General features: G+C 41.5%; 1 long non-coding RNA gene across 1 annotated transcript; it reads right to left on the reverse strand.

The window, feature by feature from the left end:
* Window positions 1-110: 110 nt before the first annotated feature.
* On the reverse strand, window positions 111-19,652 carry LOC125923791 (uncharacterized). Its single transcript, XR_007458163.1, has 4 exons — window positions 18,870-19,652; window positions 12,977-13,196; window positions 2,007-2,029; window positions 111-447 (listed from the first exon to the last, which is right to left on the reverse strand). It is a non-coding gene; the product is annotated as an uncharacterized LOC125923791 (long non-coding RNA).
* Window positions 19,653-25,752: the final 6,100 nt, after the last annotated feature.

A 25,752-nucleotide genomic window follows, 5' to 3' on the forward strand; every position in this document is an offset into this window, starting at 1 on the left:
CAGAAAATCTTTTTGTATAGCACTGATCTATGGTATCATCTGTAGAAATGTGAATCTTTGAAATGTACTTCCTCAGCATGGGGAAAACACATTCTCATCTAAATACCCAGACAAAGTGAAAACTTAATGGGAATATTGGCACTTCATTTCATTTTCTTTTTTGGAGAGTTGTAATCATTGAATAAGGACTGCTTCTCTAATGATCCTTACTTATGGTAACCAAGGCCCTGAACAAAAACCACTTTGTCAGTAAAGACTTATACCAGCCATTATATAAGTGGCACAGTCTCCTTGTTACTCAGAAGAAAAGATCCTATAACTGTGACAATTTATTTCTTTGCCTCTTAATGGTCATTTGAAAATCAACCTTCATTTCTCTTCAATTGCTGAAGTTCACCAAACAGACGTGACAGTTTTTCCAACTTTAGAACTGCAGATAAGAGAACGCTAAAGGAAAGGCACACAGGTTAGGGTCAGATCTTGGAATTCCCTCTCCGATCTCTGATAGTACTGAAAACCCACTTGGAACTGACTCTCCTGGTTTGTTATGTGAAACCAGCACTACTCGGGTGTCATAAACCAGAGAAAGATATTATAAGAAAACTACAGACCAATTTCTCTCACAAATATAAAAAAAACCTTTAAAAAATAATAAATTGAATCCAATAATATATTAAAATAACAATACATCATGACCAAATGGGATTCATCTCAGAAATGCAAGGTTGGTTTGATGTTTGAAAATTAATGTACTTCAACAACCTAGAAAACAAGAAGCATATGATAATCTTGATAGATGCAGGAAAAGAACTTAATGAAATTCAACATTTATTCATGATAAATATTCTCAACAAATGGGAAATAGAAGGGCACTTCCCCAACCTGGTAAAGAGCACCTACAGAAAATCTATAGGTAACATCATACTTAATAATAAAAGACTGAATATTTTCACCTAAGATTGTCAAGGCAGGGATGTCTGCTCTCACCACTGTATTCAATTTTGTACTAGAGATTCTAGTCTGTGCAACAAGAAAAGGAAATAAAAGGAATTCATATTGGAAAGGAAGCAATAAAATGCTTTATTCTTAGGTGACATAATTGTTTACATATAAAATCTCAAACGATTGAGAAAAATGATATTGTATCCAATAAATGAATTTAGCTAAGTTTCAGGATACAAATCCACTATATTAAAATCAGTTGTACTTCTATATACTAGCGAGGCATAATTAGAAATTGAAATAAAAAAACAGTATAATTTACAATAGCACCCCAAACAACATTAACAATAACAACCCAAATCATGAAATAATACTTTCAGGGATAATTCTAACAAACTATGTACAAAAAGGCCTAAATAAATGTAGAAATATATCTGGATTCATGAATTGGATGACTCAGTATTGTCAAGATGTCAATTTTCTACCCAAATTAGTTTATAGATGCAATATCATCTCAATCAAAATTTCAGCATGTTTTTCCTAGAAATACACAAGTTGGTTCTAAAGTGTATGTGGAAAATAAAAAAGGATGAGAAGCCAAGGCAAATTGGAGGATTCAGGATACCTCAGTTACTATAAAGATACGGTATTCAAGACTGGTATTGGCAAAAGTATAGGCACATAGTTGAATGTGGTGCAGTACAGTCTAGAAATATATCTACACATATATGATCAATAGGGAAAGGACAGTCTCTAACAACCGATGCCAAGAAAATTTGGCAGCCATATGCAAGAAAAAATGAACCTTGTCTACACCTCATATTATATATAAAATTAACATCAAACAAATCATAGAACTAATGTAAAACAAAAACTATAAAACTTCTAGACAAACATAAAGAAAATGTTTGTGACTTTGGATTAGGCAAATATTTTTTTAGATAGTATATAAAAAGGACAAACCATAAAAGGAAATATTGATAAACTGAACTTTATAGAAATTTAAAACTTCTTATTAAAAGACATGACTAAAAATGGAAAGAAAAAGTTTGCAAAAAACATACCTAAAAGAGGACTGATCCAGAATCTATAGGAAAAAAAAAAAACAAACAAAAAAACGCTCTCGTGAAAAAGAAATCAATCCAATATAAAAAAATTGGCAAAAGATTTAAACAGATTTATTAAGAAAGAAATATGAAAGGCCAAATATGCACATGAACAGGTGCTAAATATCACTAATCATAGTAAAATACAAATTGAAAACTAAGAGGTACCATGACACAGCTATTAGAATGGCTCAAAAAAAAAAAACCAAAAAAAACCCACCAGGTGCTGACAAGGAAGCAGAGCGAGCAACTGACAGGAACGCAAAATGTTACAGCTACTTTGAAAATAGCTCAGGGGCCCCTGGGTGGCTCAGTTGGTTGAGTATCTGACTCTTGATTTTGACTCAGGTCATGATCCCAGGGACTTGAGATGGAGCCTGGCATCAGGCTCTGCTCTGAGTGTGGAGACTGCTTAAGACTGTCTATCCCTCCCTCTGCCCCTCTCCCCCACTCACATTCTCTCCCTCTCTCCCTCTCTCTCTCTCTCTCTCTCTCTCTCTCTCTCTCTCAAAAAATAGCTTATTAAGTTTCCTATAAAATTAAACACACTTACCATATGATCCAGAAATCCCATACCTAGATATTTACTCAAAAGAAATGAAAAGGTATGTCTCCATATAAACCTGTATGTGAATGTTTTTATTGGCTTTATTCATAGTTGCCTAAATCTGGAAACAACTTAAGTGTTTATGAAGTAGTGAATGGTCACACAGATTGTAGCAACGTCCATACAATGGAATATACTCAGCCACAAAAACGTACGAGGTACTGAAAAATGCAACTGCATAAGTGAATCTTAAGAGCACTATGATAAATGTAAGAAGCAAGACACAAAAGGCTCCAGACTGTAGGATTCTGTAAATGATGTTCTGAGGAAAGACAAAGAAATTAGCAGTGATTGTTAGGAGTTGAAGGTGTTGAATACAAATGGGCTTAAGGGTAATGGAAAAACTTGGTATCTTGATTGTGATGTTGGTTATATGACTGAAGACAATTATCAAAATTCATAGAACTGTATACCCTAAAAAGGATAAAGTTTACTATATATAAATAGTACCTCAATGTTCAAGCAAAGAGAGAGAGAGGAAGAAAACTTTGAATTTGTTCTATATTCCTTCTCACATTTTTGGATGACACTTCCATCTTGAGGATTCGATCTTGCTTTGTCACCAAGGAAAAGTCGACTGGCCAAAGGGAATCTGTGGGTTGCCAGTACACCATATGTATTTGCCAGCCTAGACAGCAAGTCTTTGACAGGTTGGCCAAACTTTTTTAGTAGGAATGGTTTCACTGACACTGAAACTATCCAACCTCTTGGCAAGTTTGGAGTCCTGTGCACAGGCCTGAGAATAGCATGATCTGCACAGATGGAGGTAACTATCAGGAGGAGCTGTCCTTTGGCTACAGCAAGTAGGAGTGATGCCCCAGGACCCACGATTTGAGTGAATCTTGGGTGTGGATGGTAACCCAGCAGAAAAGCTGTTGCGGGGGGAGTTGGATGACACATGGACCCCTGGTCTCCTGTATACACTTTATATAAAAGCCCCCATTCACAGAAATACTTAATAAGTGCCAGACCTTGTGCCTTATCTTAATTAATCCTCACAAGAACCCATTGAGATAGATTCTAAGGTTTATGTCCATTTTACTTATGGGGAAACTGAGGCTCAGAGAGGTTGCATAAGTTGCCTACAATCACACAGTTAATAACTGGTAGAGCCAGGATTTAAACACAGTTCTGTCTGCCTTTTGCTTCTAGGCAACAGGGGGGTTACTGCTCCCTCCCCTATTTCATACTAGGGTAGTATTTTTACCATGTTCTAAACACTCCTCCTTATTTTAGCCTGAAGATGCCTTTGATATCCACCTTAATTTGATTTCACTTGAATAAAGTAGTTGGACATGGGGTTCAACAAGATATGTCTATCATATCTTCTTCCAGGATGGGACTGGGGCCTGGGCACAAATCCATGTTGGCAGGTTACCTGTGAGAGAATGTTTTTATGATTTCTTCACTCCCACCTCTCCTCTAAGAATAGCCCAGGTTCCATGGAGCCCAGAAGTGAGTTTGTACCCAGACTTCTATTTTTAAATAAATGACTTCCACTGTCCCCTCACATGTCTTCCACCTATTACTACTCCTTCACAGGAAAGCTCTGACCATTGACAGGTTTCTGCCTTTCTTTGTTTCTAGGGCTCGGGACCAAGGCCATGGTTGTGTATATCCTGCTGTGACCCTGGGAAGTCCAGGTTTACTCTGTCATGTAATACGGGTCCAGGCAGATTCTTCCAGCCAAGGAAAGCTAAAAGAAGCCACCTTAGTTGTCATGGTCACTTTTCACCTTCTCTTTTCTTGGGAATGAATCATGGTGTCATCTTAGAACTCATATTTTTTCTTTACTTCTCATTTGAAGGAAGACTTGTATATGTAAGTAATCCATTCCTTCTCTCCCCACCTCCTTAATGATTTCAAGAAGTATACCCAATAGAAAAGAGTAAAATGTTTCCAGAGTGCTCCTGTCCACTCCATTTTGGTCTGGGTGCCTCTGTGCCAGGCTCAACCCTATGGCTCCCTAGTGTATGACTGCCACAGGGTGCCCTTGTTTCTCAGGGTACCCCTGCCCTGCTCCAGTTTTGATCACCCACCTCAGTCCTTCTCACTAAATAGCTCGCTCTAGTATTCCCTTCAGCTCAGAAGTTCTTCAGTCCAAATCTGTCTTGCCTCATCTTCCCCCATTTCCTTTAGTGTCCCATTCTGGCAAGGTGACAATGAATAGCATTAAGATAAAACAATGAATTAATCTCTGCTAATGGCATATTTGGCTATCAGATCCCCTGCACTATTAATATATTTCTTCAACAGAATATATCACACATGATATATGCTGCTTTCCAGAGTGTCAGAATGATATCACCATGGTCATACAGATGGGTCAAAAACCTGACAAATAGGAATGGTCTTGGTTAAGGGAAAGCCACAGCTTGGGAGCATCTCTCGTTTTATAGCTGCTCTCTGATGGGAAGTTTCCATTCTTTCCTTACTCAAAGATAAGCCAAATTTTGCCAGGTTTTGATGCAACTGTAACCAGAGATATAAATACTGCAATGAAGGAATGCAGAAAATAAATAAGGCACTTAGGTAAAATATTTGACTTTCTATTCAGTTCCCGGAACCAAATAGATGCTCTGCTGGTCGCTGTGTTTTTATGCCTCCCTACAGTGGAAATGCTTCAGTTCAGAACTATGATGTTGTACTTCTGCACTGAGCCAGTCAGCGTTGTCCCACTCCCCATACAGTATGTGATCAGGTTTGCTTCTTCCTTCCTCCACTTGATAGTACTTTCTTTCAAAGGCAGAACCAATCTCATTCATTTTTGAAAGAAGGTGGTAGAGTATAGTGGGTTCAATCCTAGGTTCTCATACCTGAGTGCCAGGTTCAGTCTTGCTTACCACTTCCTAGCTGTGTGACTGGGCAAGTTACCCAACCTCCTGTGTAAAATAAGGACACTGACAGGACCTACCATACTTGAGGAGTTGTGAGGATTAACGAGCTAGTTTAGGTGAGGGGCCTCAGAGATGTTTCTCAAAATGGTGCCATGTTAAAGCAACACATGTTGCCATAAAGCAACACATGTTAGCTTTATGATTATTGCCAGTAGGTGTACTATGGAATCCAGATCTAGTCTCTTCCTGGTGCATCTCTTCCTAGTGCAAACCCAAACCTATCCTGAAGTCGCCTTTTTTTCTCTGCACTGTGTTATAAAAGTGGCTATAACTGGAAAAAATTATCATCCTTCAAAGCCTTTCCGTAGAGGTACGGAGATGTTTCTTAATAAAACATTCAGCTTTTTGTGAAAGCTGAATATAGGCAATAGTCATCTTAATTGAAACTCAATATAAATCCTCTGTAACTACAGGAAACTCCCAGTCTCCTCACATTCTAATGTAGGGGGTTAGATTTCTGTTGGTCATGTTAGTGGGAGGCCAGTCCATCCCAGGCATGGCTCTCAGAGAGTCTTCCCAGACTTTTACCACTGCCTGGGCAGGATGGACATGATGGGTGGGGAGAGGGAGTTCAGCATGACACCATGAGCAGTTACCAATCTAGTGTGTGTTGGAGGGGAGATAAAGGTGAGGGTTTTTGTTTTGTTTTGTTTTGGAAAAGTTGCTTGGGATTCTGTCAACATGACTTTCATGCTCCTCATGGTCACCACCAACACTACACAAGAGATGAGAGCAAAATGCAGTCAAATCTAGGTCCCCATGCATGGTTCCCATAGATGGTTTTGCTTTTAAAGTTGATGGAAACTTAAGCTAAGAATTCTCCAGCCCATCCAGAACTGAAATCTAGTGTACTTGAGATTAAAAATCTTGTTCCAAAATAAATGAATTTTAATTTCTTTATCTTCTACTCTTCTTTCTTGCTCCCTCCTCCCCTCTTCTCCTCTTGTCTTCCTGCTCCTCTCACCTCTCTCCTTATTTCCAGGAATGTAGAGAATTTTTAATCTTGTTTAATCAAAGAATGAGATAGCTTTGAAAGTTCTGCTTTGGTCGCTTTCATTTTGAGAAATAAAGTTTGGCATATATTCTCCCTTGTTCAGTGCACTTCTAAAATGCAGACATCCACCACCAAAGGGCATTGCATGACGGTATATATGCACAGACATAGACATCACCATTGTGAAATAGCAGGTACCATGGAGAATAGAGCAATGAACCATTTCCTCATTTGGAAAGAAAATGCCCAATAAAACCCAAGCAAAGAGCCCAAAATAGCTCTACTTCACTTTTAAGCACTCTTGCATGAAGCTACTTACCCGGGGCCAGGACAAATTGGTGCCAGGTGCCTTGTAAATATGCCAGTTTCATGGATTTTTCACTCTCTTTGTGGGAAGATGAGTTAATAACACATCCTTGCCTGGTGAATACTTGAATCTTATTTCTGAGGCTGTACCCAAATATGGCCAAATGTGGATAAATAAATCACACTGACAACTGGAAAAAAGGTCCAGGTGATATCAGTGACTGCCTCAACTGAAAAATACTGGTAAGTCACTGTGCTTAGGGGTGATACTTTGTTACAAAGAATATCAGAGTTGCATTATTAGACTGGTGGTTTTCAAGCTTATTATAGCAGAATTCTGATGAAATCTTACCTTGGAACCTTAAGATATAAAAGAGAAAGAGTAGAGCTGCCCTGGTTATACTGGGGCAAGGGGACCAGGGTGCTGCACGTGTGGCTTCTTCTTGGCCTCCACTAGAGCTCCCCCCACCGCCTGTACCTCCACTGAACCACGGAGCTCCTCAGTGTGAAAAGTATGGACTAATATACAGGTTATTAGTGAAGCCTGGATGATCAATTGAGATGCCAATATCACGCAGCTGGTGCTGCCACGACCTGCAGCCCTCCTGGCTCTCTCAGCTCCATGCTCTATGACACTTAGCAACCTAGCACCATTTGGACAGCACATGACCACCCTTCCTCAATAGGAAGCAAATGTTTAAACTATTTTGACCAAGAATGTAAAGCTATAGATTGAAATAACCTACTTAGGGGCAGCATAGCCCATCAGGACTTTCTCCTTTTCCTGTAGATTCAGTATTTTGGGCTCTGAAACCAAAAACATTCTATAACCAAGGTTTGGTTTGGGTCACATGCTGCCTATGCTTACAACAGGAGAACCTGAATGGCCAGGCATCCTACCGTCCTGCTGTCCATGCTCTTCTTTCCTGCCATCACCTGGTGCTGCCTGGCTTTGTGGAATGGTGGGGTGGGTAAGCAGCACCGGAATGTGCTCCAGCCACAGAGGACATGAAGCCTGTCCCCCAGGGCCCTCAGCAGGGGCTAGTCCATACTTATCTGGTCTCAGACAGTCAGTGGAGCTAACAAGGTGTGTGTGCCTAAGTAGCATGATTTTTCCCTCTAATTAAAGTAACACTTTATAAGGAACATTTATAAAATACAATAAGCATAAAGAAAGAGTCAAATTACCACTCAAAGAAGCATTTTAAGATGTATATCCTTTAGACTTTTTCCTTCCTTTCCTCCCTTCCTATTTGTTTTCCTATCTATTTCACCAAAATAGGATCATACCGTTGGTAACCACTTTATTTACCCCCTGTATCATGAACATCTTTTTGTGATACATAGTAATATATAATTGTTAATGGTTTAGAGATATTCCTTTGTGCTATAACTCATCCAACTAAATTTCTACTTCTACTTCTTAACATTTTTCTGCTTTTATAAATACCTTTTCTGCTTTTTTATTCATAAATCCTTGCATGTTTCTCTAGAATGAATTCCTAGAGGTGGAATTGATGGTTATACAAGGTGAACATGTGAACAGGATCATCAAATTGCCTTCCAAAAGATTTCCCCAATTTTGTTCCAAAACCCTCTGTAATAAGTGCACAATTCCCTAGACCTTCATCAACTGGCCAATTCAGGTGAGACATTAGTGCCAAGGACACTCAGGCTGGCCAAGCAGAAATATCAGCAAGACGAAGCCGAGTTTAGTATAGCCAGGGAACCAGATATCGCATTCAAATGGCATTTTAGTTTTACTGAGCATTTCCTCAGATGTGCTATGTGTCAGTTTTCAAAAATTAACACAGAAAAAATAATTGAAACCCACAGCGCTTGTTTTGTTTATCCCCTGAAAGAACGTAAGTGGTGTGTGGACAGACCACAACCAAATTTGGCCCTGAGTCCCTGGGGAGGGCTTGCTGGTGCTGCAGAGCCTCTGTGTCATGGGTATGAAACACAGCATTCACTGCCCGATGCGGCAGGTACAGAAGGTGGGAGTAAGGGGCAGAAGTGCAGCCCTTCTCTTCTTTTCTTCCCAGAGGGAGGGATGGGGCTGGGAAGTGAGGAGAGCAGAGGCTGGACTGCCTGCTGGCTGGCCGGCCTCCTCTTGTCCTTACTTGGTGGCCTGAGCTAAGGTCGATGGACAGCAAGATGAGGGTGGCAGACCTCCTGTATCCCTCCCTCTCCCTCCTAAATAGTTGTCCATCAAGGTATTGGGGGAAAAAAAAAGAAAGAAAGCCATATAGCACCATCCTTCCCACCCCTGCCTTCCATAGCTCTGTCTTTCCTGTCTCTTCCAGTCTGCTCCCTGCCTCTCCTCCCAACCTTGTGTGTGAGGATTAAGTGAAGCAAAAGAATATGTGCTTTGTGGAGAAGGAACTGAACCCGGTGTGCAATGGGGAGGCCTCCAGAGTATGCTAAAGACCAAGTGAGATCAGACTCAAGGATTCCAGGCTCCCTGAGCTCAGCAGATCCTTTTGGCATCTTTGTTCAGGCAGAGCCCCACAGAGAAGACAGAGTCTGAGCTGGGACCTACAGAATGTTCCTTGGTCCCCTGAGGCCTGAATGTTCTATCCTGCAGTTGCCTCCTGCCTTTAGTTCCCTCTTCTGCAGACTTGCTGGTTTGCCCATGAGCTGGATCCCTCTCCTTTCATGACCTTCTCTTCTCTGACTCACCGACCCTTAGACTCTCCAGTCTGGCCTTGATCACGCCTGTTTGGTCCATGTTTAGACCCAGGTTGCCAACAGCAGCTGGAGCAAGCCACACAGCCCTGCACATAGATGGGCAGCAATCTACACCTCTTCATGTAGGTGGCCTCGGATCACAGCTGGGCACTTCGCACTCCCCAGCAGCCTTCTGGTTGCTATTATTTCCCACTCTCTGTGGAAGGATTTCCAAACTTTCTCCACTGTCCTTAAACATTTGTCACTTACTACCTTTTTTTTTTTTCCAACTCCTTGATGGACAACTATTTAGGAGGGAGAGGGAGGGACACAGGAAGTCTGCCGCCCTCACCTTGCCGTCCATCAACCTTAGCCCACCCTGGCTGACACATGCTTGTGTATTGATCCCCTTTCCAACATTTCTCAAAGGGCTAAATAGAATTATCAGATAGGAAATCCACTGTTTTGAAGAGTTTCCCTAAACTGGGGTGGGGGAGAGAATGTGACAAAGAAGAAAACATACCAAAGGAGAGAGAAGCCCCTCAGAAAGGAAGAGAGCCAAGTGTAAATTCTTCAACTCCTCAGTCAAACTTCAGGCCTTGCTTGCCCATTTTGGGTCAAGTACTCCCAAGCAGACAGTACAGACAGTCCACTTTCCCCATCACCAGGCAGTGACAGAATTCCAGCTGGGTGCCCATAGGATGAATCTTCGTTGTTTCTTAGCTGATCCATTTTAGACTCAAGATGACTGTGGTCAGACTGAGTTTTCAACCGAGATTAAATTAACAATTTTTTCTGGGCTGTGTTCCCTGGAGCATGCTTCGATTCATGCTCACTGGCTAAGTTTTGGGGGGCTTTTAAGCTCTACCAACTTCTCTCAACTTTGGACATAGCACACAGCCACAGAAATGTATAGGGAAAATCCAATGTGTGGTAAAGAGCCAGCATTTGACTCCTTGAACAGAAAGTCTTTATATGTACAGGGACTTGGGGAGCACAGGTCTTTTTCCTGCTCCTCAGGGGATGACCAGCGGTAAGAGTTAGGCTCTGTCAGCATTGGTGGAAGGCCCATCTTACCTTGCTGAAAGGGGCAGGGGACCAGGCTAATGGGTATCCTCTGTGAGTTTGAGAGGTGCACATGCATTCACTTAAAGGAAGGTGGGACCCTGCCAATTTGTTCGGATTTACTGCCAATTGGCAGTGGGACTGAATCCTCCCTGAGGAGAGCCAAAGAGAGCAGAAGGCCTGGCCGGGGGTTCTGGCCTGACGAGTGAGCAGTAGCTTTCATGTATGGAGTGTCTGAGCAAAAACGGGCCAGGACAGGCCTGGCCCCTCACGATTTACTTCATGGTTTTCTGCCAGAGACTATAATTCTTTCCAAGGGAAAATTTTGCATTTGTTTTTTGGTATTTTTAATGTGCATGTGTGCGTGTTTGCTCCTGGTGCTAATAGTATGTATTCATCAAAAGGAACTGGCACATACATTTCCCTTTTCTCACTTTGTGTGCTTGACCCTGTGACCCTGTGTTGTCCTGAAGCCTCTGCCACAAGATCTCTTCAGTCTCCCTCCCCTATGATGATTTCCTCTGGATGATCCCATGGGCATCTGAGATGATCCCATGTTTATTTCAACAGCCTGGGATGTTTTTCTCCTTCCTGGGAAAAGCTCTTTTGGTCCTAGTGAATTCAGAGGTGAAAGAATTCATAAGGATCAAGGAGCCTGCCTCAAACCTCCTCCTATTATAACGTCCCACAAGGACTGGGGAAAAGGTTAGAACACCTCCCTTCAGTGTCCAGAGAGCGAGAGAGGCAGATTACCTTTTCCTGCCAAAGCCATATGGAGCCAGAGAGAACCACAAGGGTGCCTGCTATGGTAGAGGGTCAAATAGAAACAGTACCGCTAAAGGCTACCCTGGCACCTCCTACTTGCCTGCATTGGATCGCTTTTCCTCATAAGCATCTGGCAAAGTGGGATTATCAGTCCTGTTTGACAGATAAGGAAACCAAGCTTCAGGCAAGTTGGTCACTTTCCCAAAGCTACACATTAGTGCGTGGCAGAGAGTATGGCAGTGAGTCTTGTTTGGAGATGAGTGGTATTGTAAGGTTGCACCTGGCTACGTGGGAGACAAACACCTCCTGGAAACCCTGAAACATCCAGGCCTAGCCAGTCCTTAAGACTGATTTTGTCCAAAGCAGAAGAGTTCTTCATCTGATTTGAGGTACGCCACAAAGCTCTGCAGAGATGAAGAAGCTCAACACTGCATAGATGAAATTCCATCATTACAGCCACTCTTTCGTTTAATGGTTTTTTCCAATTACGGTTAAAAGATCTTTGTGTATAGGGGCGCCTGGGTGGCTCAGTTGACTGTCCGACTTTGGCTGAGGTCATGATCTCGCGGTCCGTGAGTTCGAGCCCCGCGCTGGGCTCTGTGCTGACAGCTCAGATCTCATAGTTTTTGAGTTCGAGCCCCCCATCAGGCTCTGTGCTGACAGCTCAGAGCCTGGAGCCTGCTTCGGATTCTGTGTCTCCCTCTCTCTCTGCCCCTCCCCTGCTCATGCTCTGTCTCTCTCTTTGTCAAAAATAAATAAACATTAAAAAAAAAATCTTTGTGTATATAATCCTTTGAACAGTCATTTACATCTAAGTATAAAACAATTTATGCAGTCTTATTCAATATAAAAGCTAATTAAGGGTTGATTTTCTTTCTTTCATGCATTTGTTCTTTTAATCAATATTAATGTGAGGGCAAGATAAATATTGTGTGGGTTGAAAGAGGAGTATAAGACCTGTACTCTGTCCTAAATGAGCTTGTAGTTTAAGTCAGTATAAGACAGCATACAGTAAGTACCATAAGAATAACACAAAGAGATTTTTAAAAGTGATTGAGAGCAGGAGCTGGGGGTAAACATCTAGGAATTTCAGCAGTATGCATGAGAGAGGCAACATGTGGGATGGGTGTTTTGAAGGCTGATCAGGATTACAAATCGAACTAATGGTGCTACAGGGGGAGGGGACAAGGTGGAGAGAGAAAAGTGGAAGGTGTTCACAGGTGAGGGAAAGCCATGAGCAAAGATGGAGGGGAGGGGAGGAAACCACCACATTTATTTGAGGAATTCAGATTGTTCAGTTTGACTTAAATATAGAGTGTGTGTAAAGGAGTAATGGGAGATAAAGATTAAAAAGGTACAGTTGATGCTTCAACAACATGGATTTAAACTGAGCGGATCAGCTTATACACTGATTTTTTTTCAATAAATAAAACAGAAAATTTTTTGGAATTCTGCACTAATTTGAAAAAATTCACAGATGAACCATGTAGCCTTTCTTAGAAATATCAAAAAAAAAATTAGGAAAAAGCTAGGTATGTCACAAGTGCCTAAAATATATGTAGATACTAGTCTATTTTATCAAGTTTAAAGTTACCTAAACTATGCTCACAAACACAGAGCTTACCCGGCACCAGGTGCATTGGAGAGAAGTGTAAACAAACATAAAGATGAAGTATTGAGTCGTAACTGCATATGCTCCACGCGAGCAGTTCATCTCTCCAGGACATTGCGTACCACAGTAAAAAGTGATCTCTGACAGTTCTCATGCATTTTGCATCAGTTTAAGTGCAATACTGTAAACAATGAATAACACCACGGGACCTATATGAAGCGCCACTGGTGATCTGGAAGAAACAAAGAGAAACAAAGAGAAATCATGACATTGCAAAAAAAAAAAAAAAAACAAACCAAAAAAACCTAGTGGAATTGTTTGATACACACCATAGATTGAAGTCTGCAGCTGTGGTGGCCCACCATTTCAAGATAAATGAATCCAGCATAAGGACCACTATGGGGGGGCGGGGAAGGAAATTTCATGAAGCTATCGCTGCAACTTGAACTATGCCATCAGGAATGAAAGTCTTGCACTTTTTGTGAAAGACCTTTTTGTCTCATATTGAAAAGACAGCTTTTATGTGGGTGCAGGATTGCTATAAGAAAGGCACACCCATGGACTCTAATATGATTTTTAGAAAGCAAAGTCATTACATGACAACTTAAAGCAAAAAGAAGATGGAGGATCAAATGCCAATAAAGGATGATTTAATCATTTGAGAGAGGGGTTTGGTTTAAAAAAATGTCAAGAGAACAGGGAAAGCAGGTTCTTCTGACCAAGAAGCAGGAGATGAATTCCCAGAAGCCCTTAAAAAATCAGTGAGGAGAAAGGATATCTGCCTAAACCGGTCTTTAATGCAGACAAAAGTACCCTATTCTGGAAAAAAATGACTCAAAGGTCATATATTAGTAAGGAAGAGAAGCGAACACCAGGATTTAAGGCAGGAAGGGACAGGCTAACTCTACTGTTTTGTACAAATGCAGTCAGGTTTGTGATCAGCACTGCCCTTATCTACGAAAGTACTAACTCCTGAGCCTTGAAAGAGAAAAATAAACATTAGCTGCCAGTCTTTTGTTTGTACAGTAAGAAATCCTGGAGAGTAAGAACCCATTTTCTGGATTGGTTCCATTGATGCTTTGTCCCTGAAGTCAGGAAGTGTCTTGCCAGTAGGGGACTGCCTTTTAAAATTCTTTTGAAAGGTTAGAGAGGGAGGGAGCCAAAATATAAGAGACTCTTAAAAAACTGAGAACAAACTGAGGGTTGATGGGGGGTGGGAGGGTGGGGAGGGTGGGTGAGGGGTATTGAGGAGGGCACCTGTTAGGATGAGCACTGGGTGTTGTATGGAAACCAGTTTGACAATAAATTTCATATAAAAAAAATAAAATAAAATTCTTTTGATATTGGACAGTGCCCCTGGCCACCCAGAATACCATGAGTTTGGCACCAAAGGTGTTGGAGTGGTCTACTTGCCTTCAAAGACAATGTCTCTAATTCAGCCCCTAGATTAGGGGGTCATAAGGACTTTTAAGGATCATTGCACATGGTACTCTATGGAAAGGATTGTCAACGCTAGGGAAGAGAACCCTTATAGAATATCATGAAAGTCTGGAAGGACTACACCATTGAAGATGCCATCATTGTTACAGAAAAAATCCGTGAAAGCCATCAAGCCCAAAACAATAAATTCCTGCTGGAGAAAACTGTGTCCAGATGTTGTGCATGACTTCACAGCATTTACAGCAGAGCCAATCAAGGAAATCATGAAAGAGATTGTGGATATGGTAAAATAAAAAAAAAAAAAAAAAAAAAAAAGAGGAGGAGGAGGAGGAGGGGGCAGAGGAATGGAAGAGACAGAGGAGGAGGAAGAAGAGGAGGAGGAGGAAGGTGTGAAGGGTTTCAAGATATGGATCTTGTAGAAATTCAAGAGCTAATTGATTGTAGATTTCTGACCATGCTAGAGGAATTACCAGAGGATGAATTGATGGAGATGAGTGATTCAGAACCACAGCCAGACGATGAGGAGGAAGACACAGAAGCAGTGCCAGAAAACAAATTGACATAGACAATCTGGTAGACAGGTTCTGATTATTCAAGACTGCTATTGACTTCTTTTAGGACATGATATGGGCAGTGAAACTAAAGCAAACAGTGGGAGAAGGATTGGTACTGTATAGAAACATTTCTAGAGAAATGAAAAAGGAAAAAGGTCAGGTAGAAATTATGACGTATTTCTGTAAAGTTACATAAAGTGTGTTTGCCTCTCCTGCCTCCTCTTTCACCTCCTCCATCTCTGCCACCCTAGAAACAGCAAGACCAATCATCTTCTTCCTCCTTGTCACCCTATTCAACGTGAAGACAATAAGGATGAAGAAATTTATGGTGATCCACTTCCACTTAATGAATTGTAAATAATCATAATGACATACAATTAATAAACCTATCTGTTGTGTATGTGTGTGAGCATCTTCATGTAAAAACCTAAGAACTATATAGCAAAAATGTCATTATCATCATCACTTGAGTATTTGTCCTGTAGAACATTATGTACATGACTTGTATGGAAGTGGATAGTCTATCCTTACATAGGCATAAGCTGAGTGATATTTAATATAAAATTGACAATTACAAGGGTGAGAGAGATGTACTGTGTTTCAAAGAATTACATTGCCTCACAGTATATCTCTCTCACTCTTGTAATTGGAGAAACTGTGTATCAGCCTATCATCAAAGGTAAGTGGTTTTTAAAATTAAATATAAAAGTGTTTCTAATTATCCATTATAAATATGACTATAATACTGTATGCCATAAAAATTTTATAATGATTAATCCGTTAGTGTATTAGATAGGCTAGCATGAAGCAATCATATTGATTACACTCGCCTGCCATAAAGCAATCATAATACTGCTTCTTCATTATCAAAGCATAAACCATGATACCTATAAATATGAATTTCTTTGTCACATTATCTTTTCATTCTTGATATATAGTATAAACATAAAGGTATCATATAAGACAATACTGATGTAGGTACTAACAGATGATTCATCTTGTAAACAGATGACAAAAACTATGGTATTGATAAGTGCAGTAGAGTACTGTAAATGTATTTTCTCTTTTTTAGGATTTTTTTTTTTTTTGAGAGAGGGAGCAAGAGCACAAGCTGGGGAGAGGCAGAGGAAAAAGAGAGAGAGAGAGAGAGAGAGAGAGAATTGTAAGCAGGCTCCACACCCAGTGTGAAGCCTGACACTGGGGCTCAATCTCATGAACCGTTGAGATCATGACCTGAGCCAAAATCAAGAGTCGTGCGTTTAACCAACTGAGCCACCCAGGCGCTCCCTTTAGGATTTTCTTAATAACATTTTCTTTCCTCTAGCTTACTTTATGGTAAGAATACAGTAATAATACACATAACATACACAATATATGTTAATCAACTATTTATGTTATTGCTAAAACTTCCAGTCAATAGTAGGCTATTTATAATTGAGTTTTGGGGAGTCAAAAATTACATGTAGGTTTCTGACTGCATGGTGCCCATGACCCCCATGTGGTTCAAGGGTCAACTGTATTTTGAGGTCTGTTTTTATTTTTTATTTTTATTTTTTTTAAGTTTCTTTATTTTGAGAGAGAGGGAAGGGGAGAGGGAGAGAGAGAGAGAGAACACATTGGGGAGGAGCAGAGGGAGAGAGAGAACCCCAAGCAGGCTCGACACCGCCAGCACAGAGCCTGATACAGGGCTGAAACTCATGAACCATGAGATCATGACCTGAGCTGAAATCAAGAGTTGGATCCTTAACCAGCTGAGCCACCCAAGTGCACCAAAGCTTGTTTTTAGAAAACATTCAGTGCCAGGCCAAGGAATATGATGTCTACCTGATAGGCAGTGGGAAGCCTTTGAAAGTTTGTGGACAGTGCCAGGACTCAAACTATGCTCAAGGAAGATTGATCTGGAGGTAACTATGGATTGGAGCCTCCTGAGGGGTATTTCTTGAAGTAATCAAGGCCTAAGCTAGGATGATAGTGGTAGGAACTGAAAAGAGAGAACAGATGCATGAGATGGGCTTTGGCTTGCTATGTGAAGGAGAGGGCAATGTTAAAGGTAGCTGAAGCATCAAGTCTGGGTAAGTGGGAGAGTGTGGAAGAGAAAGATGAAGCCCAGGAGAAAGAACTGGCTAAAGGTAGGAATCTGAGATGTGCCATTTAGACACACTGGCTGGAGGTAGCAGCTGGCCCTCCAGGCCCAGCAGGTTCTCACGGGCTGAATGAGCATAACAGGGCACTGGTTGGGAGCACCAGGGAGAGAAGCATGGTCATGGAAGGTAGAAGGGTCCAAAGTTTTACTTCATTATGTAATACTTTCGTTCTTTGATGGGCCCTCTTCTAGATGCTGGGATTCAGGATGAACAAGGACAAGTCACTGCTTTCATGGAGCTTTCTCTTTTTATAGGGCAATTAATTAGGCCAAATACTTAGGCAGAGCCCTAAACCATAGCTTTCCTTCAGTACTTATCATTCTCAATGGGGGAAAATTCAGCATCTGTTGCATCTCAGTCTGAAGGAAGGACTTCTAGCTCTTCAAGCAATTCTGGACTCTTCCCAGTCAACACCCCTGGCACCTGCCCAACCGCTTACAGCCATCCATCCCCCTGCAGAAGTAACTATTAGTCTCAGTTCTGCCATTGTAGATTTGTTCTGTTTGGTTTTGAACTTTAATATACATGCAATCACACATTTTGGGGGCTTATTATGTTTCAATATTGTGTTGTCGAATGGAGTAGTAGGTTCTTTTTTTTTATTCTTAGGCATTTCACTGCACAAATACTCCACATTCCATTTATCCTTTCCACTACTGGTGGGCATCTGGGTTGTTTTCAGTTTGGGGCTATTAAGAACAGATCTGTTGTGAACATTTGCATCCATGATATTTTAAGGACAAATACACTCATTTCTCTTTGGTGTTTACCTAGGAGTGGAATCACTGGGTATTTATTAACTATTTATTAATCATCAACTATGTATCAGGGTTTGTGCTGGGTGCTTGATATTAAATGTGAGCAAAACAAACATGGTTACTGCTCTCATTAATTTTACCAACCAGTGGGAGAAGCTGACATAAATAGTCGTGCTCAATGATAGAGGGAATAAGTACTCTGAAAAAAGGGAAGATGTAAGAAGAACTTTAAACTTTGCTAGCACCCAGAGGACAGCATGTGATCTCTAGGGAGAACCACATGACACTGAGCATCAACACACTCCCTAGAAGCCAGTGACTGGTGACCCACTGTTGTCATGGCTAGCCTAGATGTGGGTTTTGAGTAGGGCTTGGGTGGAAGGAAGTGAGGCAGGCGTTCAGCGTGGCTGCCTGAGGGCTCTGCAGGCCCGGTCCTCAGGCCTAGGGTACGTTTCTGGCCTTGATCTATGGTTCTGGAGGTGGCTGGGATAATTGAGAGCTTATGCCCCACTCCCCAAAGACTGGTTTTAGCACATATGCAACCTGCATTTTAATATTATTCCTTCTGACTGGAAGCATTTGGAAATGGTCCTTGCCCCTGGTTTTAAAAGGTGGCATTATTTTATGAACATTTAGACATTGATTAATAAAATTCCGAACCCATTAACTAATGGGGGAAATGCCAAACTTTTTTGTGTATCCAAGAGTGTAATTGTAATAAAAACTATCCCAAAAGGTAAGTTAAATTATACACAGCCTTTGCGTTTTTTCTCTCCTGATGGCCCCACCAGATGTTTTAAAATGCAGGACACAGGCCTTTTTTCAGTTTTCTCCAGGGAAAGAAGAGAGAAAACTTGGCTCACATCTACTAACTTTCAGGAGGGGCGGGGGGGGGGGGGGGAAGAGCTATGGCGGTAGAAGTCTGTTGGGAATCCCCACGCTGTGGGTTCATACATAAATGGGGAGGCAAAGGGAGAAAACCGTTGGTTTTTTACCCACTTTTTCTTACCTACTCCCACCCGGCGTTCCCAGAGCACCGTCAGGAATTCTGCCCGGAAATGTGTGGCTTTCCCCTCCGCGTGCGCGGAAGTGGCGGCGGCGGCCATCTTGCTTGTTCCTCAGCGAGAGGCTGGGGCGGGCTCCTGGCAGGGGCTCAGCTTGAGGGTGTTCCCCCTCAAGGGGACGCCAGCCAGGGAGGGCGCCCCGCCAGGGAGGGGGTGTAGCGTGGTCAGTGAAGTGTGGTAGCCACCACTCCCAAGCCGCCTTCCCAGGCTCTAAATTTCTTTTGTAAATGGAGATCTTGATTTCTCTGCCTTCCCTCAACCACCATCCAAGTTACCTAAGTCTGAAAGAAAATAAAACCGTTCCCCAACCCCCAACCCTCCCACAAAAACCCTGAGGGACAGGATATGTCAAATCCTTCCGGGCCCTGCGGGCTCATCCTCTGTTTTGCCACGATGAGCTATGGCAATGTTTACAACGGCTCCTCTCGCCTCGGTTCCGAGCCGGCTGCCACAGAGCAGCCAAGCCTTCCTTTCCACGGCTTCCTGGTCTTCAACTGCGGAAAAAGTTGTTCTAGAGGATTTCCCTGACCCTTAAAATCTCCTTAAGATGAGTGTTTGCAAGAGGAGCCTGGGTGGCTCAGTACGTTAAGCCTCAGATGGGTCAGGTCTTGATCTCAAGGTCAGGTCGGATTCTACTGACAGCTCAGAGCCTGGAGCCCGCTTGGGATTCTGTGTCTCCCTCTCTCTCTGCCCCTCCCCACTTGTGCTCTGTCTCTGTCTCTCAAAAATAAATGTAATAAAAAAAAAATTTTTTTTTTTAAAAGAGTGTTGACAAGAAACATTACCTGCTGTCTTTGACTGGAACTGCATGTCACGACAGGCCTTCTCCGACCCTCTCTGGACGGCGACACTGCCCCAAAGTGGAAGCTGGTTTCACGGAGGACCACTGGCCCCAGAGAGTGTCTCTTGGGTCCCTCACAGCTGGCGGAGTGCGGACAGCCTCCCCACAGGAGGAGCACGTGGACCATAGTTAATTCCTCGGTGTTTACCTTTCCTTTGGGCAGCGTTCCCTATTCTGACTGTCCATTTGGGAAGCTTAAAACAATCATTAAAACTGCATAAATCCCAACAGCAGGTGATGGACCTGGAGATGGCTGGGAGGATGAACTGGCTTAATTCAGTCAGTTGGTGTTTCTGTGCCACTGCCATTTTTTTCTTCTCTTCTCTTTTTCTTTCTTTCTTTCTTTCTTTCTTTCTTTCTTTCTTTCTTTTTTTTTTAGTAGGGAAGGATAGTTTTCTAAAGTAACACCCCTCCTCTACACGCTAGGAAATACCCAGGATTCCAACAGGAAGTTCTGGATAGGGGCAGGGGATCTGGCAGAGAAGAGGAGATAAAGACAATCGGAAGAGGCTGTGGTGAGACAGGGCAATGAAGAGGAAGAAGAAAATTAGACTCTAGTTGAGGCTCTGCTGCTAATTTTATGACCTTGGGAGAACTCTTTAATCCCTCTGAATTTGGGAAAAGTGAAGAAACAATATAGCATATACCTTAAGCAGGTGGGCTCTAAGGCCAAACTCTGGATTCATCTCTAGTCTACTATTTATTAGCTGTGTGAGCTTGAGCAAGTAACTTATCCTCTCTGAGCTGCAGTTTCCTCACCATTTAAATGGGAATATTAGAGTTGTCATGAGATTTAAACAAAATAATGTACATAAAGCACTTAGCAAAGTACTTGCTTGGCACATATTAAATGTTGAATATATTAGCTATTGGGTAGGCTCCAGGGTAGGCTAATGGAATGCACACAGACAATATTTTTATCTTTATCTCATATATCTCATAGCTCATATACTTTTATATTTGTTTTGCATGCTCAATGTCTTTAATATATAATGACTGTTTGTGGGAATCCTAACATCTTGCCTTATTTGTTTTAAAGTATTGTGGGTATATGTGTTAGAGGTAAGGGAAATAAACCAGATAGTGATACACTATTGTTTCCTACACAAACAAAATAATTTATTGTAGATGTTAGGATTTGACACTTATTACATATTTTAAGATTGTTATTCTCCTTCTTTATTCTTCTATTTTTATTCTAGATTTTTGTCTCAATAGAGCCTAGTTGTTGCTGTATTAATAATCCAGAATTTTAGCTTAACACAACACAAGTTTATTTTTCATAGCCATGATATGTCCTATGTGAATTGGCAGAGGTTTGCTGCACATCAGTCTCTCAGAAACCCAAGATGAGGCTTCATTTTGATGTGTTTCCATGTTCACCACTGTTGGGGGAAGGAATGGGCCAAATTATGCACTGGTTCTTAAGCTTCCACTGATGTAATGCCAGGGCAGTTCTCTGAAGCTGAACTACTTTAGTAAGTTCTTGAATCTTCCTTCTCTAAATAATGATTTTTTTTTTTTTTTTTTTTTTTTTTTTACAATTTTACACTCATCCTTTTCTTGAATTGGGTTTTAAAGAAAGTATGGTAAATAATAGGCTAATGGTAATTTTTTTGCAATCATTAAACCAGGGCCCTTTTTACTCTTACAAGGAATTTTGGCACTGTGAGAGGAAGAAGTATTTTATTTTCTTAAAGTTTCTCCCTCTTCATTCACTTTCGACATATTGTTTTCCCAAATTCCTGCTTTGCTGAAATCCTCAAGGAAAGAAAAATGTCTGAAGATTCACACTCTGTCATCATCACCTACTACAAAAACCTGAGTACAGTTGGCATGTGATCATCTCCCACATTCAACCCAAGCTATCAGTGTGTGGTACCTGGGCAAGTGAGATGCTTTCAGGGGTCTGACCTACCTCTTCATTTCATGTCCATAGTCAGAATGGCTATGGAGTGGGTCACCATGATGGGAGAAATGGACATTAGCAAAGCACATTGGCCATTCACTCAGCAAACATTAAATGAGCACCTACTATGTGCTGAGCACAAGGCCAGTTCTTCTAAGTCACCAAAGTGATTCAGCTGGACTGTGATCTTGGCAAGAGAAGAAAGCAAGTATGGGTTTCCCCAGAGGTCAGTCTGATACACTGTGACCATATGACCTCTCTGCCCTTGTATTTCATTGCTCACTGATACACACTTTTTACTCAGGAAGACTCATCTCAGGGGATCCTAGAAGGACCCCAAACCCACCATTCTCACTGTTACTATCCAACTCTCCATTACTCTCCTCCTCCACCAATACTGATAACCCCTCTTCTTTGTCAATCCAGATACTGCCTATCTTTGGAAGTCAGCTGAAAACCTATGTATTTTCTCAGCTCTCAGCTCCCAACACTCACCCCCCTCCTTATCTACAGAAACCCTATTGAACATGCCATCTCTGCTACCTGTTAGGGCAACTATCTAATATGCTTTATTACTTAACCATTTTTTTGTGGGAGGGGGTCCCAATATCTTTATATCAGTTTTCTTTAATAAAAGGATCTTGTTTCTTCTTGAATTGATGGATAAAAAGTGACTATCCCATAGAAGGTATTCAATGGTTAGTTCCTGCACAATGTCTAGTTTTTCAATAATAGATACTTTATAAGTATACATCGAACAGAAGTAAACTTGACCTTGTTCTTTTTTCTTTTTCAAAGAAGGTGGAAAGGGAAGCTGTGGCTGCCTTTATTCCTATGGCTTTGCCTCCTTGCTTTCTAGTTTGGGCACTTGAGAATTTTCAAGGTAGTTTAGGCAGTTGTAGACCAAGATGAATACAAGTCAGAGGATGATAACCACTATTTTGTTTAAACGATGACATCTGGAATGTCAGGTCATTGGTTCTTTCAGTGCCATCATCGTTTTCAGGCACTTTGGTGGGACTCAGATCACAGTTCCCTTCTTTTAACCACTAAGATGTGGAGAGAATAAGATGGAAAAGATGAATTATATAAAATTATATAAGAGGAATTTGATTTCTTCACTAAAACCTGTTATAAGATGTGCATGGCTTTCACAAGTGAAAAAAGTCTTCGGTTAAGTCAAAAAACTACACAAACAAAGGGTTTGAAGTGACATCTATGGAGGGAGTCTTCTTGGTCTTGAACAATTAATTTTGCATCTCATTCTTAGTTCCTGGTTCTGAGTGGTCCCCTCTTAACCTTCCATACATGAGGATTTACTGGTGTCCTGATCTCATAAGTTAACTTTCTTCCTTTCGTTTTCTTTTGGGCTCTAATGTTTAATGGAGTTAGGCTGCAGGAACATAATTTGTCCCTGTCTAACATGCAGTGTTATGTCTGAGCCTTTTGAGTGAGCAGAATAAATTAGTGTCTTGTTTTATTAATAGTACAAGTTCAGAAGAGTAGGTTTATTTAAAGTGAGAGATAAGTTGCATCATAAGGGAAAAGACTGAATGAAAATGCCACTTGTTGAAAGAAGTTTCTTCATTTTCTGCCACTCTCCCACTGGGCCAAGCTTTCCTCCTTCCCAGGATCTATCTGCAGGCAGTTGTCAATATCCTAAGCAAGAAACCTGATCATATTTTCAACTCTATTATATGCCTTCCTCCTCATTTCTATAGTCCTTAGGGGCAGTGGAGAAAATGATCATTCTTCATTCATTATTTCGGGGAAGATTATGATCTTTTCTTCTCAGAAAAGAGTCCCCATCTCCTGCTCAGCAATTCCTCCAACTTTCCTGCCAAAGTTATCTTATGCTCCCCCCTCACTCAATTCATTCACCGCCCCCCACCCAGAGGCCTTAGGGAGACTTCCAGTGGTTCTGCAAACGAGACCTGAGGGTCTCACCTTCTATTCTGAACCCTTTTCCTCTTATTCCTGCACAGTCTCCTCTGCTCTGAGTCTGATTTCCCTGAAAGCACACCTAGTCTCATAGTGTTCCAGCCACTCTTGCCTTCTTCCCACACTTCCAGAAACCTTCCATCTCTTTATGAGGCTTTTCCTAACTGCTTGGGAGCAGAATGTCTCTCTCTCCTGGAAAGTCATCAAAGTGGCTTCTCTACAGCTCATTACTTCTTACCTAATAAGAATGATAATGGTAATGATAACAGCAATAGCTAACACTTAAATAGCACTTATGTGCCCATCACAGCCCTAAACTAATCGTTTTACGTACACTAACTGATACAATTCTGGCAACAATCTTTTGAGGTGGATTGATTGTTAATTCTATGTGCCAACTTGGCTGGGCAAGGATGCCCAGATACGTGGTCAAACATCACCCTGGATGTTTTTGTGAGGGTATTTTTGATGAAATGAACATTTAAATCAGTGGACTTTGAATAAAACAGATTGCCCTCCATAATGTGGAGGGGGACCTTATCCAATGAGTTGAAGGCCTGAACAGAACAAAAGTCTGACCTCCTCTAAGCAAGAAAGAATTCTGCCTGCAGACAGTCTTCTGATATGATCAGCAACACCAGCTCTTTCATGCGTACCCTGCCGGCCCACTCTGCAAATTTTGGACTTGCTAGCCTCCATGAGGCTAAGGAACTGCATGAATCAGTTCCTTAGAATCTCTTTCTATATATAGAAATAGGATTTATACATATCTTACTAGTTCTGTTTCTCTGGTGAACCCTGACTGATACCAGTCTGTATTTTAATGATTATCCTATTTTACAGATGAGACAACTGGGACACAGAGAAGTTAGGTAACTTACCCAAATCATCAGTACTAGTATGTGATACAATTGAGATTCTGTCCGACTTGGGTATATACTCTCTGCCATGAGATTAAATACATGCCATTTATGTTGCATTCAAAGTTGTTTTGTTTATCAGTCTTTATATGTCTATTATTTTTTGCTGGATTATTTATGTTTTCAGTTGTCAGTTTTGAGTAGACTGAATCTGCCCATCTGATGGATGTGCCATGTAGAGTCCCAGTCTGGACTTTTGAAAGAGTTTAGGCAAGTTGCATGAATGGTGCTTGCTGTCCAGACAGATAGTGATTCAGTTTGTCTGCTTCTTGACCATTTTCCTTTTTATCTGATCATCATCTCAAAACAACAAAGGAAGATCCCATAACTTCACTATCGGCCAAAATTTTAGGCAGCATTTTAGGAACTACCTTTTGCATTCCTTAAGCACATATTTCAGAATAAAAGCTATTCAGCATTTTAAGAGACTTGGATCTTTAGAGGTTTAAATGTATATGATAGCTTTCTGTAGATTGTAAAATGTAGCACTAACAGGTGTCAAAACCATCATCGCTATTCTGAGGCAAATAGAACAGAGGTGTACCTCTTAGTCTGAGGAGACCTCATGCTGTGGAAACAGTGTCTCCTTGGCCCTGCGACAGAGTCTCACCTCTGTGGGGTGGAAGTGTAGGAGCCGGTTTCCTAATGTAAGGTTCGCGCGCTTGCGTTTCCTCACGCATTATCTCCGTGGAATTGTGTTTCGCATAAGCCCCCAAGGAACGCATTTTGTTTCTCAAAAGCACTGAGTCTGTGACTTCAACAGCTCTGTTGGCACCTTTGTTCTTGGAGCAGTTTTCATTTTCCACTGGCACCATGTGGTTGTTTCCACAGGCATTTTTCTTTTATTTTCTGAGGTACCAGGAGGCGGGACCAGCAGGGTAGAATGTGTGCCCGGTAGCAGACCTTTCTGTCTGTCTCAGTGTCTGTCTGTCTGTCTCTCTCACACATACACATACACATACACAGAGTCGTCTTTAAGCAGTTCACCAAAGCACCATTTCCAGCCTGTCAGGCTATCAGGCACCGGAGTGTTTAAAGTTTTAATAGGCTTAGAGGTGACTGCGGAGTCTACCAACATCTGCGTTCATTGGTAATTTATGACTGCCTCTTATTTAGTTGGTTTAGTAAATTGTACCTAAGAGTATTCTTTGAGACTTGGCAGTCTGGGGTACAGTTTCACGATTCAGCTGTGTTTTTGCCAACTCTTTGGCCCCCTG

Source organism: Panthera uncia, chromosome B1 (genome assembly GCF_023721935.1).
Source record: "Panthera uncia isolate 11264 chromosome B1, Puncia_PCG_1.0, whole genome shotgun sequence".
Classification (NCBI taxonomy): domain Eukaryota; kingdom Metazoa; phylum Chordata; class Mammalia; order Carnivora; family Felidae; genus Panthera; species Panthera uncia.